The 19,677-nt window shown below is 42.4% G+C and overlaps 1 protein-coding gene across 2 annotated transcripts in view; it reads right to left on the reverse strand.

Moving 5' to 3' along the window:
• Positions 1-19,677, reverse strand: part of LOC133625193 (mesothelin-like) — an 87,659-nt gene that overhangs the window by 39,454 nt on the left and 28,528 nt on the right. The window lies entirely within an intron of this gene.

Raw genomic sequence — 19,677 nt, forward strand, 5'->3', positions numbered from 1 at the left:
TTAGTTTGGGCTGCCTCAGTAGCTGCTTGCGTATTTGACTGTTTTTTTCCCCATGCTGTGATGTGAATAGTGACTATTCAACAGTTACCTGAGGAGTCTGCAGCCCTGTGTCTCTATTGTGTTGTTATTATGATTATACAAAAATGTGTGCACACGTTTCAGTACAAACAAGCCTTATCTTCCCCTCCAAATCCTCCTCAAAACTTCATTTTCCCATTCTCCTTAACAAGAACAAGAGAGGAGTCTGGCTACTGAAGTGATGAATCCACCTCTTAGTCAGCTGAACACCTCCTTCCTCTCTACCTGCATTTACTTCTTTCTGTGAGAAGAGCACAGACTACCTGAACAAGTTACTGCCCTTCAGCCCAGACATGTCCACACTCCTAGTACAGTGTTGTCATCAAAGAAAATAGGTTTGCTCAAGCCATTCTAAAGATTAATTTTCAAGGCAGTATAGATAAACTCATTTGAGGACTCATTTGAGGACACATTTGGGGATTAGAGGCACAAAGGCAATTTCTGTGTCTTCTCAAGAAGAACAAAGTTGCCCACAGTTGGACAAGCATGACAACATCCAACCTGAAGGTCTTGTGAAAGAGATAGCATTCTTGTCCCAGTATTTGTGCAGAACCTACTACAAAGAATTGCTGGTCTTGGCATTATCCCTAAGCATGGCAATAATACCCGTAATAAATTCACAATACATTCAGCATTTTCTATCTTGTTTCCAGGTTCGCAGTGACCAGATTGCATCAGCCACCAAAGGCTTCATGTTAAATGCAGCATGGGAAGTTGTGAAGTCTGATCCTAAAGTTGCAAATGCAGGTTTCCTGGCATCCTGGTTCCAGGAAACTCTGCATGCCTACCTTCCCTCCATTGGCACCAGCATCCTGGACTGCATGGTGCAGCTGCCAGTCACCTGTGATGGCCTGGCCACAGTGTATGTCTGATCTAAGCTCGGGCTCTCATTAGATGGTATGCATGAGCCTGTGATTTGACAGAACCAGGAAATACATTGCATTGACAAACAGTGGGTTTTAAGACTTGAATTTTGATGTCTATTTTCCTGCCACTTGTCTCTAATCCTAACTAGTATTATTAATGTCAATCCACAGAACAGTTAAGATAGGGCAAGGGAAAAAAAAGAGATTGAGATGCCAAGGCCCGCTGTATGAAAGCTGCCAGCAAAGAACAAAGCAGATACAGTACAGTGTCCAAACAGCAGTATGTGCCCACCGGCATCAGTGTCACATGCTTATATAGGGTACAACTAGGTGTAACACTCACCTGTGCCTCACATGCCTTCACTGCAGTTCAGAAGCAGCTGTGAGCATGTTTGTCTTCTAGCCATATAAGAAAGCAGTATATCTTTATTAGCCATAAATAACATTTTTTACTATTATATTCTTTGCCTCTTGGGGGCCTCTCCCACAGAAAGAAAGTGGTGAAAGAGATAAAGACAGGTAAAAACTCAGAAGAAGACATAAAACAGGATGGAGATGTGATGAAACCAGTTGGGATATTAACAGGGGTCTACAAATTCACCTTAGAACATGAAGGATTATCTCAGTTTCTATCACACACCCAATCAGAATTTCTAATGTTCAACTTGGAGCAGGAAGTGAAGGGAAATATGAGCTAACACATTGCTGTTCATACCAGGAGCCAGCAACAACTTTTGTTTGATCTGTCCCTTCTGAATCCTAGGGTTCAAGCTCTGGATACTGCTTATTCTGAGATGGACAACAGCACACGGAAACTGGTAGCTGACTGGATTAGAAGATTCCTCACCACACATGGTTAGTGATCAGTATTTACAGTCCAAATTTTCCTGGTATCATTTCAAAAGATTCAACAGATCCCTGTATAAACTACTAACATCTATTGTCTGCAGAATGAGAATTAGCTGTTAAGATGATCAAATGATAAAGTACTCTAACTAAAAATATTCAGTAACATGCCCCTGCTTTCAGCAGTACAATGAGATTGTTTAAACAGTTCTTCTGAATTCAGGTCACACTGTTATGTTAGAGGAGGGGAGATCAGTGACAGTGATGTTCCTTGGGTCAAAATCATCTTTGCTTTTCCCTGTACCTTCCCTCCAAGTCTTTTCCACTCCCATGGTCTCAAAGGAGACTCATCCTTATCTGTCTGTCAGGAAATATAAAATTATTTTATGTTTTCAGTTTGTGAAAAAAAATCAGCCAAAGAGTGGCTACTGACCAACTGGAAGAGTTTCCAAAATTATGCATCATATGGTGACCTCACTTCTTGCTGGAGCAGCTTTGATGGGGTAAGAAATCATTCTGAAAACACGGCTTCCTTCAGCTGTTTCACCCAGCAGCCTGTGAACACTCCAGCAGTAGAGGGGTAGGGGGATAAAGTGACTGAAGCATTCACTTGTCTATGGATTGAGTATCCGTGGTTAGAGCTATAGGGCAGTGCACAGTCAGACTTCAGCAGTTCACGTCCACACGGCACCAATGAACTTACATCAGATATTCACCAGGCTGGTAACTCCATGGCTGTGTGGAAGCACGAGCTCACGTGGCCACTTGTGCAGTAGTTTAACTCTTGCCCCAGGTTTTGAGTCATGCCTGTCTATTCCCAGTTTACAGCTCTCCAGGTCCTCACTGCCAGACAGCTAGCTCAGCTGACAGTCCTCAGCAATGTGCTCTCCAACAGCAGCCTAGCTGCTGCCATCACACAAGTCCTCAGCACCAATAACATCCTCTACCTTGAAGACTACTTGACCGAGCTATCAACTTTAACACTGACACCTCCACTGGACCACAACGCAACGTACTCAATGCTAGAGACCATTTTGACCAAAGTCAGAGAGAACTTCCCAGATCTGTGCTCGCCCTCCTTGAAAGACTTGTTTCAGGTGAAACTGAAAAGACTGCTGTCTGTTACTGATGCAAATATATTAAGACTCTTCCCAACAAAAATAGGCTGCAGCGATTTCCAAGATATGTGAGTATACCTGTCATCTGCACTTTCTGAGAAACAAAGGTGGGAGAGATACCTGTCTCCTCACTGCAAACCTTGTGACTGCTCTGCATTGTTATTACCTGTGGCTACTAAGACCACCATGAAAATTAACCTGCAGCACTTATCATATTGTCAAATGTTGCCCTGGAGATTTTGAATGATAATTTTTAGATTATGACCACAAGATAAACAAATGTTGTATCTCTCCAGCACAATAAAAATAACTTAGCACAGGCTTAACTTTGTACAGATGATATATGAACAAAGTACCTCAACACTTAAGTGAATGTTAATCTTCCACAAGGTTCAAAACCATTTTACTTTTCTCTCACTGGCTAAAGTTATCTTGGGGGGGGGGGGGGGGGTACAGTGTGATTCATTACTATTCTGATATGAAACACTAAAATCACATTTCATTTTTATCAATATACAGCTACAAAGGACTGAATTCATTGCACCGTGAATTAGATCCTGACACACAGAAAGCTGTATACCAGGCCAGAATGGATTTTCTCAATGGACAAGCAGCAAAAGAAGGTACAGACTACTGCAAATTACTTTCTCTTATGATCCTGTGAGGATTTTAATACTAAAATCTTACACTGCTTTCAGCAACACATGAGCAATCAAACTCATCATTTCAAGATGACAACAAAATTCACAAAAGCAGGCAGACCCCTGCCTTGTCTTGGATGAGCTATCCCCAGTCTGTGGTATGGCATGGCCAAGCTCAGCTGCAGGAGGGTGGGATTGTTGTAGAATCTGAATTTGGGATGAAATTTCAGTCTCTTGAATGGCACTCTTGAGCACTACTTTCTACTTCCTCTCTGAGCTTTTTTAAGGCCCAGTTGTGGCTACAGCACCACTTCCACCTCGCCTTCTTACAGAAAGGTATATTTCCAGGAGCACATACTTATCTGGCTGCCTTACATAAATGAGCATCTGACATGTCAGACAAAGCTTCCCTCCTCTGCTGCCAACAGATTTGTTAATCTTCTGACCACTCAATATGCTCTGTCTTGCAGGAGTAGCTTGCACATTCACCACTTCTAACAGTCGAGACTGGTTAGAGGACAACTTTGGATACTCGAGCGTTTACACTGACTACAGTGATCTCTCGCGCCTCAATCCCAGTTTTAATGGAGTAGGTATCACACTCAGGCTGGGCTTCCACAAGGCTGCTCTGTGTTGTTGCTCTGCAGTGGCAGTAAGGCACTGTACTCAGCCTTGGGTTACTTGTAAGCTTCTGAGTGGCCACTCACATGCAGAAAGCCAAGAGCTGGTGAGAGCATTTAACTGTCCCCAGGATTACACACTTTTCCTTTCCTTTTTAGTTTGAGGTGACAGATTTGCTAACTTCAGTGCAGCTGGCAAAGCTACTTATCACCTCCCAAATCCTGACTGACAACACAAGGGCCAGTGCAGAGACAGATATTATAGAGATTATGAAAACCCTCCGAACCCGAAACGTCTCTGACCTACACACCTTTCTGCATGAAGTTAATTCTCTTGCAGCACAGGTAAGAGACTTCCTCCAGTCACAGACTCTATTTTCTATGGGCACCATCCTTCCTCTTGCTGGGTCTTATTTTCATTCTCTCACTCCTGATGGCACAATCATCTATAGATTTAATCAAAGTAAATTTCTCTAAAACAATGTAGTGGTTTGATTCCAACCAAGCAGAATTATAAAGCTTCTCAGACTAAGCAGCAAGGGAAAAAAAGTAGAAGAAAAAACCTGTAGGACATTTTCATTTACACTGCCCAGCCCTGTATCACAAAACCTGCTTCTCATTTCTGCAAGAATAAAGCTGCACTAATATCCATAGTGACTTAGACCCAAAGATAAGCATCTCCATCACACTTCAATAATGCATCCCTTCCCATTTATTCTTCTCCCTAGATGCACTTGGAGAGCATAACAAGCACTGGAGTTCGTGACATAATGCTCCAAGGCATTTTCCAGATCCTGAAACCATATTTTGCCTCAATGACAAGGACAGACTTGGAATCTCTGTTCAGTGGGACATTGACCTTGTATCTAGGCTCCATCACTCACAATGAATTAATGACACTGCCTGCTATCAGTGACTGCTCAGTCTTACAAGTGATGTGAGTCCAGCTTAGTTTCTCTCATGTATGTGGTAAAAGAGAATCCCACTGTGGCTACAGGGAGGGCTCTGACTGGCAAGAGGATGGGCTGTAAATTCATCTGTCTCAGATGAGAAGACACTTCTATATGCCTGTACTAAAAACGTTACAAGTTTGGGTCTGTGAAAGTCACAGCAAATATCTGATGCCAACATGTGTCTTCTCTCTCTCCTTGTAGAGTGAGAGGGTTGGACTATGCATTTGATGACATGACAACAGAGACAAAGACTGACATAACTCAATGGATTGTTCAAACGCTTCCTCACTTAGGTGAGCCTTTTCTTCCCACTGAGTTTGTTCAGGTGCCTTGTGTCCCTCAGACCTCACTGACATGTTGATTTCTCCTGTGCCTGGGCATTTTCAATAATTTGGAGTCAGGGCTTTTGTAGACTGTAACTGTTGTGCTCCAATTACACCCCATTGAGACAGTTCTATTCCAGTGCATCTGCCCCAATATGAAATGGAGAGCAGCCTTCATCCTTGTAAAGAAGTAACACCAGATTTTCTTGTTCACTGAAGGGAAGGGTAATTTTTTTTTAAGCTATTAATTGTGCCATTATTACAAGCACAAACTGCTTTTAAGACTTACTGAAGCACTGAATCATGTCTCCTTTTCAAGATCCTTGTCTCGCAATGTAAGGAATAAAAGTTGAAGAGTAACCAAGCAGCAGTGTCCTGATTTCCATGAAATTACTGGACATCATTTTGCAAGTCTTTCAGGAACTTCACTGACATAAGCCTACCTGGTTAAAACCAAGTTGATTCACTGCTTAGATGCATAATAATTGGAAATATTTCCTCTATCATTTCCATAAACATCCTGGAATGATCTTAGAGTTTGTGAGTTTTAAACTGAAACGTAATTTGTTATTGCTTCATTTTAGAGTGTCAGATGGATGAAAACTGGATGACTCTTAACTTCCAGAGATTCAGATCCATAGCTAACATCACAGACTTTGTTACTGCGTATGAAAACTTTACTGGGGTAAGACTACTGATTTATATATCTCATTTTACTGCTATAGAGCAAAAGTGTTTCTATTTTCTTTTTCAACAGTCACACAATTCGTAGTCGGATTTTATACTCCAAAAGCCAGAGAGTATTACAAAATGTTCTGAACAACAAACATGAAATGAAAACTTGTTGCCTTTTCCCCCTTAACTAGAAAAAACAGATGTGTTTCCATCCTCTGCAGGAGAGGCAGGATATTCCCCTCTGCTACATAAAGAGTTCAATGACAGTTTCTAATTATTCCCTAATTTTCAATTCCAACAATCCCTAGCCAGTTGGTTTATTTTGCATTGACACAGCAGAAAGGATGGGTGTACAACTACAACACCTGCATGGGAGCCAAAGGATCTCTTCATCTGATTCAGATGCTCTGTCTGTCTTTGAAGAGTTTAGACCTGGTTATCAACTTGGTTTATTTTCCACGGGGCACTGAAAGGATGTTTCTATGGAGTGTATGCAGGACACACATGCTGACGGTGTCAATTCTAGAAAATGCAAATATATATTTATAATAATTTCTCTGTCTGTCCCAGATGGCATTCCTGGAGGAGCTGACTGCTGTCCAGCTTGCCCAGTTAACGCTGTGCCAAGATGTGTTCAGCTCTGTTGCCAACATTGAACAAATCTTTGCCAAACTAACTGAGATGTCGGGTCTCCATGAGTTGGCTGTTTACTGGGATGAGCTTAACTCTGCTTTAGAGGAGGTAACTGCAGACAGCTTGTTAATGGGACTCAGAGGGACAGAAGTCTTCCAGTGGTAAATGTGCAGTGACCTAGAGTAAAAGGAAGGTGATACAACAGGTTTGCCAGGGAACCTTGCAGCAAGTTCAAGGCCAAAAAGAGATTATGTCATTGCATGTTACATTCCTCACATGCTTAGGCTCAACACAGCTGCCACCAGCCCCCTTCCCACCTTAGACTGCCTCGAAAACACAGGCCAGATCTCCAATCGTTGTAAAAGAATAAGGTTCAAAGAGGTCTCTAAGGCATCATTAATTTACATCATATTAAATCTCATCAATTTACTATTTGTCTTTGGCTGAGGCTGCAGTAATTCCTCTCCTGCAAACACAGTTCTGGCTGTTCACCCAGTGCCAGTCATTTGCTGAGGGTCTAATACAATAATTAGCTAAGGGCCTTTCTTGGCTCCTTGTAAGTACAATACCTTTCATCAGGCCAACAGGAGATATACAAAGTCTCATTCTGCAAGACTCAGACTCTGCAGGTCTCTCACTCAGGTAAGATCTGATCACAGAGGGAAGCCATCCCACTTGTTATGCCATCACAACTAACTCAGCGTTTCCCAGGACTACGAAAGTTAGCTTTGCACCAGAGCAACTGACTTTAATTCCCTGCATTTATCCAGAAGATGAACCATATGCCTAGAATGGTATAAAGCCAGCTTCTAGCCTACAGAAATAATTTGTTACTTTTTTTTTTCCTTTGAAAGAGCAAACAATGAAACTCTTTAGAATCCAGCTGCTCACACTTTGTTTGATGAGAAAGCAGGAGTCCAGCATGGAGGCATAGTCTCACCTGGGCTGTACTCACTCAGGCATTGGAAGCACCTCCTGGAGGCAACAGGAGCTTGACACTTGGCAGCTTTGTCACATAAGCTGAGCCATTCAGTGCTTCCCTGGTACCCTTTGCAGAAAACAAGAGCTGAAATCAAGTCATATCTGAAATTCCATTTGAGGCTCTGCAGCAGAGGTGGCAGAAAGGACTGTATACCTCTTCCTCAGGTGTTTCAGTTCCTAGCCCTGCATAGCCACCTAAACTGCCATTAATGACCACTGACAGCCTGCATGAAGCCACAAGGTCCAGTGACAGCTGGAAGAGTAGCAAAGGGCTGAGTCCAGCCTGTAATTCTCCCTGAAACAATAATACCATCAAATAAAATGATCTTGATGGTGAAAATAACACAGCTAGAAAAGAAAACAGATGATCAAACCACTTCTTGAAGCTCAGTAGGAACTAATTTACAAAATAGCTATACATAGCATGTATTTTGTGCTGTAAAATACAGAACATGTGCAAAGAGTCTGAGGTGTCACAGAATATATTTAGCATTTGAAATCAAAAGTAACCCAGAAAATCTATTCTATCTTGTATAAGCACCGGGTGCTATGCCAGCTTGGCTGCCTCAAACTACTCACAAATACAGAAGAGTGACATCCCTGAAGGTCAAGAGGAGAACACAAAAGTCTGTTTCTCCTCCTGTGCTGAATTAATTTCAAAACATTTCCCTTCTGCAGAAGATCAAGGTGGGGATATGAAAAAAACCTTCTATTCTTCTATATTGATTTTTCTGGAAATTTTGCCTGTGTGTAACTTGATGCTTCACAGCAATTCAGTGAGGTCTTGGCTGCAGTGTTACAGTGCTGTAAAATCCTTATGTATGTTGCATGATTTGCATTCCTGTTGGGTTAGAAATAGAAACTCCATCACCTAGAAATACTCTTCTCTCGATTTTCAAATATTCTCCCAGAGCCTCACAGTTGCATTTTGTGTTCCTGCTGCAGCCTTTTGCCAACACCTTCAATATCTCCATGGCGGTGAAGCGCACCATGTTGGCAAGAACAGTGAGGCAGCTCCATTCTGCACTCCCCACCTTCACAGACAACGACTACCACCTTTGGTTTCAGAAGAGGCTTGTGGCTGCTCTGCCAGGCATTCATGACACCATCCTTCAGGACATCCCCAACACTATGTCCTGCAGATCCTACAAGTCTCTGTGAGTTATGGTTGCCCTGTCTGAGGCTGTTACACATTGCTTTTGAACTGAACCATTTAGTAAAAGAATAATCCTGTGGGGTGTATGAACTGTAAAAGGAGGGAACATAGTGCCATGGTTACAGAAGAAGGCCAGAAGACAGTTACTCCCACTCCTCTCACTCATTTGTCATGCATGTCTTGGCAAGTCACCTTATCTGGCTTTTATTTATCTTCTGTATTAGCCCACATGCTGCTAATTCAGGTATTAGTTGGGCTCAAACATTATTTTGGGACAAGATATTTAGCAGATCCCAATTTGGACTCACTTTGCCTCCACTAAAACCAGTGACAAACTCTGCAGGCAACAATGAAGCCAGGCTTTCAATACTTTGATTCTTTGGATACGTTTATTTTTAAGGCAGCCAGAGACAACAATCCCAGAATATTTCACAAGGGCTGTTCAGCAATGAGTTGGCTCCCAAAAGTCCTTCATTTACTCCAGGTTTCTTTCTCCTGCAGAATTGCTGGGATCAATACAGTCTTCTCTGAAATCCCCATGGCTGGCAGAATGGATGTATATAACTACATTGTGGCATTCCTCACCCAGCAGTCTGACTTCACTGGTAATCCCCATCAGTTCAGCTAATTCTCTGTGAGCCCTGTCACTCTCTGCAAGCTGTGGGAGAAAGCTAATGAATCCCTTGCTTTGCTCAACACCTTTCAAGCTGCTTGATTAAGTAACAGATGTTTCTTCTCAGAACTCATTCCTGCTCACAGTATGAAAATAAAAGAGGGCAGCACATGCCACTAGAGGGCTGATGCACATACCATGATGTGAGGGACTTTGTGTCTTTTCTTTGCCTTTGAGATGCTTTGGCAATCCTGGATACTGATGTGTACTTGAGTCTATTCTTCTGTGTTGCCTGTTTTCCTGTGTCCTCACCATAGGTCCTGCCTGCTCCACCCAAGCCACAACCAGAGACTGGTTATTACAGTTCTTTGGAAAATTCTGCACAGAAGCACCTTACACTCAATTGGTTTCGCTCTACCACCAACCTTTTGATGTGGTAAGTCTGATATCCAGGCTGCCTTTGCACTCAAGCAAGGATGTGTCAAAAAACATAAAAGTTAAATTGCCCAGGTATGGGGTAACAGAATCCAACTCCCCTGTCTTTCTCCAGTATGCAATTTTGGACCTCCTCACGCCCACTCAGATTGGTGACATGATGGTATACTCGGACACACTGACCCATATGGATGCAGCACTCCAACTTCTCCAGTTCTTCCAGCAAAGTGAAGCTGAGGATGTTCAGATGATTCTGATGCAGTTCACCAAGGCTGCAAGCATGGTAGACACTACCCATGTTCTCCACAATCTCTTTCTCCCCTGCAGATACTCACCATCTTAACTTATTTGTTGAAAAAATGGCTTTGCAAACACATTAATTTTGAAGTACGCTGTTAGAACAGTAATCTTCAAACATCTGCACCCACCAGGTCCCTCAGTGACACAGACTGCGCTCTTCAGAGTATTGCTCGCTTCCATTTTGAATTCACCAAAATTCTGGCCTAGAAAACCACTTACAGAGCTCCCCCCCAAGCTGTGGCAGTGCAGTTCCGATTGTCCTAACACCACTGTCTTCATCACATAATTTTGTTTCAGCGTAAAATCACAGTCTTGCCAAATGATGACATTGCTCGGCTGCTCCTACTGCAATACCTGACCAGCATGTCCAAGCAAATGAAGACATACACTGCTGCTGACTGGAACGTCACCTTCCAGAATGAGCTGTACTTCCTGAGTCCTGTCATCAATGAATCAACCCTGGCCTTCATTGTGCCACAGGATTATGACTCCTTAGTTGCTATGTAAGTCTTCTGGGCATTGTTAGGATCTCTCTTCAGCCAGTACGCAGGGCAACACTGTTCCTCATGGAGCTAGGTTGAAATGTGAGACAGCTGATGCACTATCAGCCTGGATGGCTCTAGCCTGAGTACTTTTTCCACAGCTCTTACTCACAACTTAGTGATTTTCTCAGAAGCTGGTGGTGAAGTTACAGAGCTAGGCCATATCAAATCTAGGCCTTGGTCCACAGATGTTATTTGTACAATAGGGGTGGAGTATTAAGTCCCTCAGCATAAATTTCCAGGCAAAGGAATAGGCCACAGTATTTTGGGGAAGAGACTGTTCTTCTTGTCCAAAGCTCCAATCAGAGGAAGTTACAAAGAGTTTGTCATTGCACATATTTCACATGGGCCCTTTTTCTTGTTCACTCAGTGTTACTGCACTTGATAACACTTACCAATACATGACTGAGTCCTCCAGAAGAGATGTAGCACTCTGGATTGCGCGGAACTGCCAGGTCTTGAAAGGTAACACTGCAAAGCCACACATCACAGCTGGCTCCACTAACAGTTCTTCCAGGAAAGCAAGGGCTAAGCTGGTAGACTTCTTCCAAGATGCACTAAACCACAGCAATACAGACTTGACACAAAGGCAAGCACTAGTGCACTGCAGGGTTGTCCAGATGGAAAAATGCTGTCTTTCCAATGCCACCTCACAGCAGGCAGCCTTGTTTATCTCTGGTGACTGTCCCAAGAAAAGATGTCTATTTATAGAAAATATTTCTTAAAACAAGGATTAAGGGATATCTCTGGTATTGATCTGAGGATCCTCTTTTTTTTTTTTTTTCCTGTCTCTTGACATTTATTGCACATTGGTTTTACCCGGAAAAAAACCCAAATCCCACCTAGTCCAGCATCCTGTATCCAGCACTAGTCAGGAGCAGATGTCTAGGGAAAAGCAAAGGAACCCAAAGAGGATAATCTGATATTTCCCTTTTATTTTTCACTGCTTTCCAAGTGATCTGTGGCTCAGACTTTTCTCAAGCTAGAAGTAACACTGCAGTAAATAGGTAGATATCCTTTCAGTCAGTTGGCATCCAAGTTTTCCACTTTTCTGCAATAACTATATTGTTTAGAAAGAAGGACATACTGCGGTGGGTAATTCCCTGAGAGTCTCTGCATCTTTTCTCACTTAGATGGTCCAGCAGAGCCCACTACTGCATGGATACAAGCCACCTGGAAATCCTTCTTCAACAATATAGCTCTCCAGGAAGTCATAGCAACCAACAACAACATTGAGCCTGTATGTATGATCTCTGCACTACATACATATGGGTAACTGGGGTTTTCAGAAATGTTTATCACAGGATAGAGAGCCTTAAAGGATTTAATTTCAAGATTTTTAATAGCATATATTCCCACTTCTGTGCAACAACTATAAAACCAGCTTCAGACAGACAAAACAAAAAAATATGTCACACTTTGAATCTCTTCTCTGCATTGAAATAACTTTGCCTGGGATGTGAGAAATAACTTCAGGATGTAAACAAACCTCTACAAATCATCACATACAAACATAACTTGCAACAAGAAAAGTTTTAAAACTGTGAAGAAAAACTAATCAGCTAGTTCTAGTGAAGAGGGAATAAGCTCAACTTCCAGGGATGACATTTGTGTTTCCTAGGCCAAAATTCTGGATGTGCTGAGCATAGAGCAGCTGGTGGAATATAGTCTGACTTCTGATGCACTGGTCAAAGTGAGCACAATGCAGGACATCCTGAATGCCCTGAGGGGTGAAAGTCCCCAAATCTCAGAGCCTCGAATGAGTGAATTCCTGGTGAAGTTTAACCTGGCTCTGACAAAGGTATTAAAACTCTCATTATAAGCATTCTTCCTCTTAAAAAGACAGGGATTTCTAGGCACTTCATGTGTGACAAAGTCCTGCTCATGGTGCCAGGTAAAACAGGGTGTTGATGAAAGGGATGTCATCATCCCCTTCACCATGCCACCACCAAGTAGCTCTCAAATAACAGATGTTTCCACTCCTCACAGGAAGGTGTTGTGGGCATCAGAAACGATGAAGTAAGGATGGAAATGCTGACAACGCTCTTCACGGACCTTTCCAAGCACTTTTATAAATTTGCTGATCTTGACTATGAATTCTGGTTCCTGGAGAAACTAAGATTCCTCTTGCCCAGCATAAACACAGATCTGCTAGAGTTAATCCCAGGAGACCTCAGCTTCCCAGCCTACACTGCCATGTGAGTACATGTGCTAAGGAGCGCTGCCTGTCACGCTCACCCTGCAGGAAAGCTCTGGCAGGGGAAGCAGTGCACACTTTAGCAATTGCTTTCCCAGCATAAGTAAGTGGTAGCATTTCCCATAGATTTCTAAAAAAAGAGTCTCAACTTGATTTTTGCAGTAAAGGAGATTCAGGCAGCATTTTCCATATATACATGTACTGTATTGTGCTGTACTTGGGTATCTTCACATACTCTCTAATCTCCTGCCCCAGGACAGCATATGCTGAATGTATGCAAACTCTCCCATGACTTACAAAGCCTGTACTTTTCACACTTCTTATTACCATTGTTAATGTAATGTCTTACACATTATCATAAATAATGTTATGACTTCATTTATTACAAGATTCTACAGTCCTAGGCTGATGAGATTGTATTTCTTGACCCTTACAGAGTACAAGGACTAGATAACGTCTTTTCTGAGCTTTCACAAAACACATCCCATTCTATCTACCTCTGCATTAAAAGGATCCTGGAATTTCAACTTACTTTTTCAGGTATTGGTCTGTTTTTGGGGATGCTCTGTGTCATATTGGAACTGTAGCTATTTGTCATATCTGTGCTAAAATCTCTTCTAATTTCCTGTCCCTCCTTGGGTGAAAGAGGAATTAATTCATGGGAGTGACTACAACATGGGGAGGCTGCCCAGCAGCCTTTCTGTCCCTGGGCTTCCCAGAGCAGAGTACTGCCTTTCGTCTGAAACAACCAAAACCCTTGGGCATCTGTTCTCTTCCACAATGTCTCAGCACTACAGGTCTCCCAGTAATACCCTACCAGGAACCCCTGGCAGCTGCCAGAACGACATGGCAAACAGCAGCTCACCATACCCAAACCAGCCCCACAAGCATGGGGGATCCCCAGCCCTGCCCATCACCACAGTTCCTCCAAGCTCACTGCATGCTGAATCCCCCACAGTCTGATGCTGCTTGGGACCAAAGGACCACACGGTGTTCATGAAGCACTGACAAAAAAAGACCAGTTACCATGCTGTACTGACAGACTTCTTGTACTTTCTCAGAAAAAGTATATCCTGGCACATATGACAGCAGCCGAAGCTTCCTGGAACTTATCTTCTACAGATTTTTACATTTTGCTCCTTACAGCGACCTCACTGACTTCTACAAGGACTTTAATGGGGTAAGGACACACGTAGCACTGAGAGCACATCTATAAATAGTTCATGGAAAAAATTGGGCTGTCTTTCAGTCTTTAATTTCAGTAAGTCAAGAGCATTGCCTATTTTTTTTTATATTAACCTTCAGGCACAACCCTATAGTTTACAGTTTACTCTTATTCTTGTTTCTGCCAACATTGTCATTCCAAAACTAGAAACCAAGACAAACCCAAGACTATTTAGGAATCTCAGAAAGAGCCTTTTCTTACAAGCTTTCCACATTCAGTTCTGTAAAAGGTATCAAAAGTTCAGAATGCTTTCACAAGCTGAACTTCCAGGAGGTATTCTCCTTCTCTGTAACTACTCCCAAGGGAAGATGCTCGCCAAAGAAATCAGAAGGACTTCCTCCAGACTTTTAGTATTTAAATCCAGTTCATGGTTCTTCCATGCGTTTTATACAAGCATAACAATCAAGTAGGGGTACTTCTTAGCCTAATGCTCTTTACTCCTCTGCAGAACTCATTGCCATACAGGTTTTCAATACTGCAGGAGAGTAAGTTATGTGACTAGCAATGAGAAAAGAACAGCTACTACATCAGCTAGAACAGTTGATGATTAGCATTACTTCATGTTTGGACACAATATGTTTTTTTATCCGGTCAGGGCAGGCTGTCACTTGGTGCTGTGTAGCAGGGTGGGAACATTCAGGTGGCTTTAGGGCTCTGATGAGTCATTATCAGTCAGAAACATAAACAATGGACCGTGTGCATGGCTGAGAACTGTAATGAGCGGGTAAGCAAACAGCTTTCTAAGTCTGTGTCCTTCCTTTCTGCTGTGTTTTCCTCATTAGTATGAAGTTCTTGACCTTCTCTCTGCCAGACAAATAGGAGAGATGACTGTTCTCACAAATGCTTTCATGAGGGAACGCCTTACTGTCCAGATTTTGCTGGAGATGGAGAAACGCTCCTTTGAGGAGGTGACTGAATTCATAAAAGCACTGAACATTGCAGCAGAAGAGGTACAGTAAAAGCTCCTATCCCAGAGAACAGCACCTTTCTACAAGTCTCAAAAATAGTACAGATGCCACTATGGAGACAAATTCTTCTTACAGCAATGTAAACCCTGGGCTCTAGACCATTGGGCTAGAGCTCACATGCCTGGGCTTCACAGAGGAGTATCCAAAGGGATTATTCTTATACATGTAATGGACTACACTGCAGACACTGTAGTCTTTTAAAAGGTTATTTATTTTCTCTCGCAATGTTTATTTAGTACCTTAGTTTTCCTTCAACTCAGAACTCATCCGTTACAGAAGAAGAATAACAATCTTCATTAACTAAGGCTGTGCTCAAATGGCTTTTCTACTGGAAAATGTAAAGCACAGTTATTTCATTAATTGACTACAATAACAATCTCATTCATTTCCCACATTCATTACTCCAGTGTTACACTGTAATGCACTGCTGTGCATTCAGGTTAAAACATTGGTGGCTTTCCTGAAAACTGCACACCACAGGATGGGGAGAATCGTTTAATCTACCCATGGAAAGCACTAATTGCTAAAATAAATTTTTGTGTGCTGCTTTTGTTTCCAGAGGGATCTCATTACCCTTCCTGACCCCCGGATTCGTGAGCTGCTCTTCGATTTCCTTTTTAAATCTTTACCCCTCAGCACCTTTACAGCTAAGGAATATGCCTTCTGGTTTGGCTCCGAGCTGCAGCTATTCCTACCAGCTATGAACACCAACTACCTGCAGCTCCTGCCTCTGGACATTGACTGCCAGTCTCATCAAAACCTGTGAGTCACAAGCAGCTAGCTGCCCTAAGGGTGGCCAAGCTCTCGCTACCTCATCAAGCCATCAGGGTCACATTCCCCTGAGTATCTGACATCTTACTGCTTCCGGCATACTGAGATTCAGAACACAGCCAAAACCAGATTAGCATAAAGTGTCAGAGTATACCATTTTATTTTTCAAGATGTTACAAAGGGAACAAGGAGGAAAAGGAACAGTTTGATTTAGACCAAATTCAAGACTTCGGTTTTACTGTATTTTCATGTTTCCTATGGACTTGAATTTTTTTCTCCAAAGGAAAAGTGATTTCTTTGCACTTTTGGCCCATAATCTCCTTCTGTTCTTACATTGATGCAGTGTACAAGCAATGGACAGAGTGTACGAGCATTACACAGATGAACAGAGACTCTCCATCCATCACAGAATACACAACTTTCTGGTGACATACCATACTGCTCAAGGTAAACACACACACACACACACACACTTATACCAACCCCCAGCCCAACCAGCCTTTCTTTTTCTCCCATTGTAGAATTTAATCTACATGCTTGGGCAAACACTTCCTGGGTTGCAATCTTCTAATCCCCAAAAAACTATACACACACTGAGCATTTTAACTGCAAAAAGGGAATTGTGCAGACCCTCTGTGAAGTCCACTAGGATCTAGTTACTGCTATTAATTTTCTATGTTAACTCACTAGATGTCACCAGTGATAGACAGTGGCATAAGTGTCCTAACAGAATCTGGAAAGGCGACAGACGACAAGATGCTTTCTGATATATTGTGCTTGCTTCCCTCACTCTAATACCCTGTTGAATGCAGCTGAAGTGGATTTGATGTCCCTTCCACCCCAGTCACTAACCAGGCTTTGCCTCCAGGCTAATTGACAGCTCAGGAAACTATTGACTGGTTTACTGACTGTGGACTCTTCTGCATTTCAGGTGTGACCTGTTCCCCAAATGCAAACAGCAGCACATGGATAGCTGCCAACTATGGCCATTTCAGTGCCTATGCAACCCTTCATGAGGTCTCTTTGGTCAATCCAAATTTTGATGGGGTAGGTCACATACTGAAGCTTGCTGTACCTCAGCATTGTTGCCTTCTCTCTACATAAACTCAGCTGATCTGTGAACTTCTCACCACAGGAGTGACAGTGAAACCTGCTATAAATACACAGGAATACACAGGTGTTTCCATGTTCCTTTTCAGATGTCAACTCTGGAAAAGCTGTCACCAGCTCAGCTCGCACAACTAACGCTGGAAACAGGGGCTCTGGCTGATGAAACAAGTGTCATCACCATCATGGAAAACCTACACACTCCATCAGATCTTGCCAAGTTCTTTGCCACGCTGAACAATGTGGCATCGGTAACTTTCCTTATTGTGCTCCCCCTAAGCTCCTCCACCCAAACACTGCAACTACTTGAATCAATGCCCACTGCTGTCCAATACTCAAACCCCAGCCCTGAACATAGAAAAGAAAGGCTCATCCCACAGTCTCACTCAGTTGTCAGAAGGAAACCTGTCTGAGACAAGGCTACAGGTCAAATCCTTTGAGAGCTGTTCCTTAAAGGCCTGAGGTTGCAGCAATCTGCTCTTTTTCTGTCCAGATACCAAGCTTCCTCCAAAGGTCTACATGAAGCCATAGCAGGACATGATGGGAAGAAATGAGAGTATAGCTCAGGGAACACAGACCCATTCAAAAACAAGCATGATGCACTGCTTCCAACAGCTCCCTGCTTGGGTCCTTCACTTGATGCTAGAAACCTAGTCACCTTTACACTGACCTCCCATGCAAGAAGAGAGAGATATGAAATAATCCTAAACAATACCCTAAATTGGGGAAGACTTAGCATGATAAATTACATGTCAACTATACTGAAAAGACATTATGTGGTTGCAGGTAGAGCTTCAGAACAGCGACCTTGGCCATCTCCTCCTGAGCAGCGCCTTGCATAAAATAGCTCCTAGTTTTCCCAAAATGAAAGCTGCTGTCTTTGCTGACTGGTTTCAAGACACTCTGCAAAACGTGTTGCACACAGTGAACAAGACGATTATTGCAGAGATACCTGTCAATATTTCATGTGACTCCTACCAGCAAATGTGAGTTATCCATTCCCTACACATTTATCTTAACTGAGCATTTCTGTTTACTTACACTATGCCTGACCTCCTGGCAATACATTCACATAGTCTTAAAGCAGAGTGTAATACTCCTGTTGAAAAGCAGCAGTAACCAGTTACAGTAGAACACAGCATTTTCAGGTTTACATGCAAAATACACTGAAACTCAGCAAGTTTTTACTTGGAGCAGCCTCAGCAATTCTATTACCTTTATCTTAAGCAATTGCATCAAGTAAAGAGTATACTTCTTTTAAAATAAAAGTAACCTTATCACGGTGAGCTATATTCAGTCTGACCTGAAGATACTTCACAGCTGCTTCTTAAGAACCACTCTGATAAGGTCTTGCAACGATGAATAATAATGAAAGCTGTTGAAATTTTTCTAATGGAAAGGTGTTTGCTATTGGAAAATTCTGATCTGATTAAATTAAAATACTTCCCATGACCATCCTGATGTTCCTTCCTGCAGGCTGAAGGGTTTCAACAAAGTCTATGCTGCCATCCACACAGAAAACATTCCCCATGTTTTTGGATTCTGTAAAACCTTCTTGACATCAAAAGTTAAATCAGGTAATGGCACAGCAAGTCTTGGCAATGTCCTTTGAAAGCTTTCCAGCACACTACCAACTTGAGAAGCAGCAGAAATTCCTGTAGTAATGTCTGAGACGCTCTTAATGACAAGAAAAGGAACAGAAGTATGTATTCTGTTAATGCTCCTACACTACGGCCTTTTCCTCTTACTAAGGAGATCTTCACAACTTCTTCGGTATTTCAGATGGCTCTCTAGTAAGTTTAAGCCAGTCACAACATTAGGTTGCCCAGCACTATTAAAGATAAGTAAGCCTAAATTTAGAGAACAGGACAAAAATGTCATTACTTAATAACGAAGACTCTGGTCTCTCTCATTTCAGTGTGAATTCAGAGTATTCTGCTATCTGCCAAAGTTTAATGAGAATCTGAAAGAGTGACTAGAGTTTCAATCAGAATGTTGGGGAGGAATATGCAGTCCCCAGCATTCCTGGTGTCATTGTTTTTCCAGGTGTTGCGTGCAGCAGTACAACCCAAAGTACTCAGAAATGGCTGGAAGTAAACCTTGGAAATTTTAGCAAATATGCTGACTACCAGGACTTAGTCACTTGGAACAAGCACTTTGTGGGAGTAAGTATTTTTGGTTTTCACTAGCATTCACACGGCAGTGTTCCTCCAAGAAACACATTACTTTGTCAGCACATGCAATGCATTTGCAACGCCTTTATGCTCCACACAGCACAGGAAGTGGTGGCTTATTTGCCTTAAAAAAATACTCTGGTATTAGTGTCTAATCACAACCATTTTTACTGCTTTCCAGTGGCTAGTGGCACTTGAAGAGCTACAGTAACATTCAGAGGTGGGGCAGTAAGCAGCCTGATGGAAAAAGGACTTTACAAGTTCTGTGGATATTCCACTCTTTGCAGATTTGTCCTGAATCTTCTTGGAAGCACTTGCATTTACAAATCACTCTCACATGCTTAAAAAGGTTGCCATCTGCTTTGTGTCCCTTTGCACAGATGGATGTCTTGGACAAGTTATCACCACCACAACTAGCATCCCTGACACTTTCATCTGATGCCATTAATGAGGAA

This window comes from Colius striatus, chromosome 3 (genome assembly GCF_028858725.1).
Source record: "Colius striatus isolate bColStr4 chromosome 3, bColStr4.1.hap1, whole genome shotgun sequence".
NCBI lineage: Eukaryota > Metazoa > Chordata > Aves > Coliiformes > Coliidae > Colius > Colius striatus.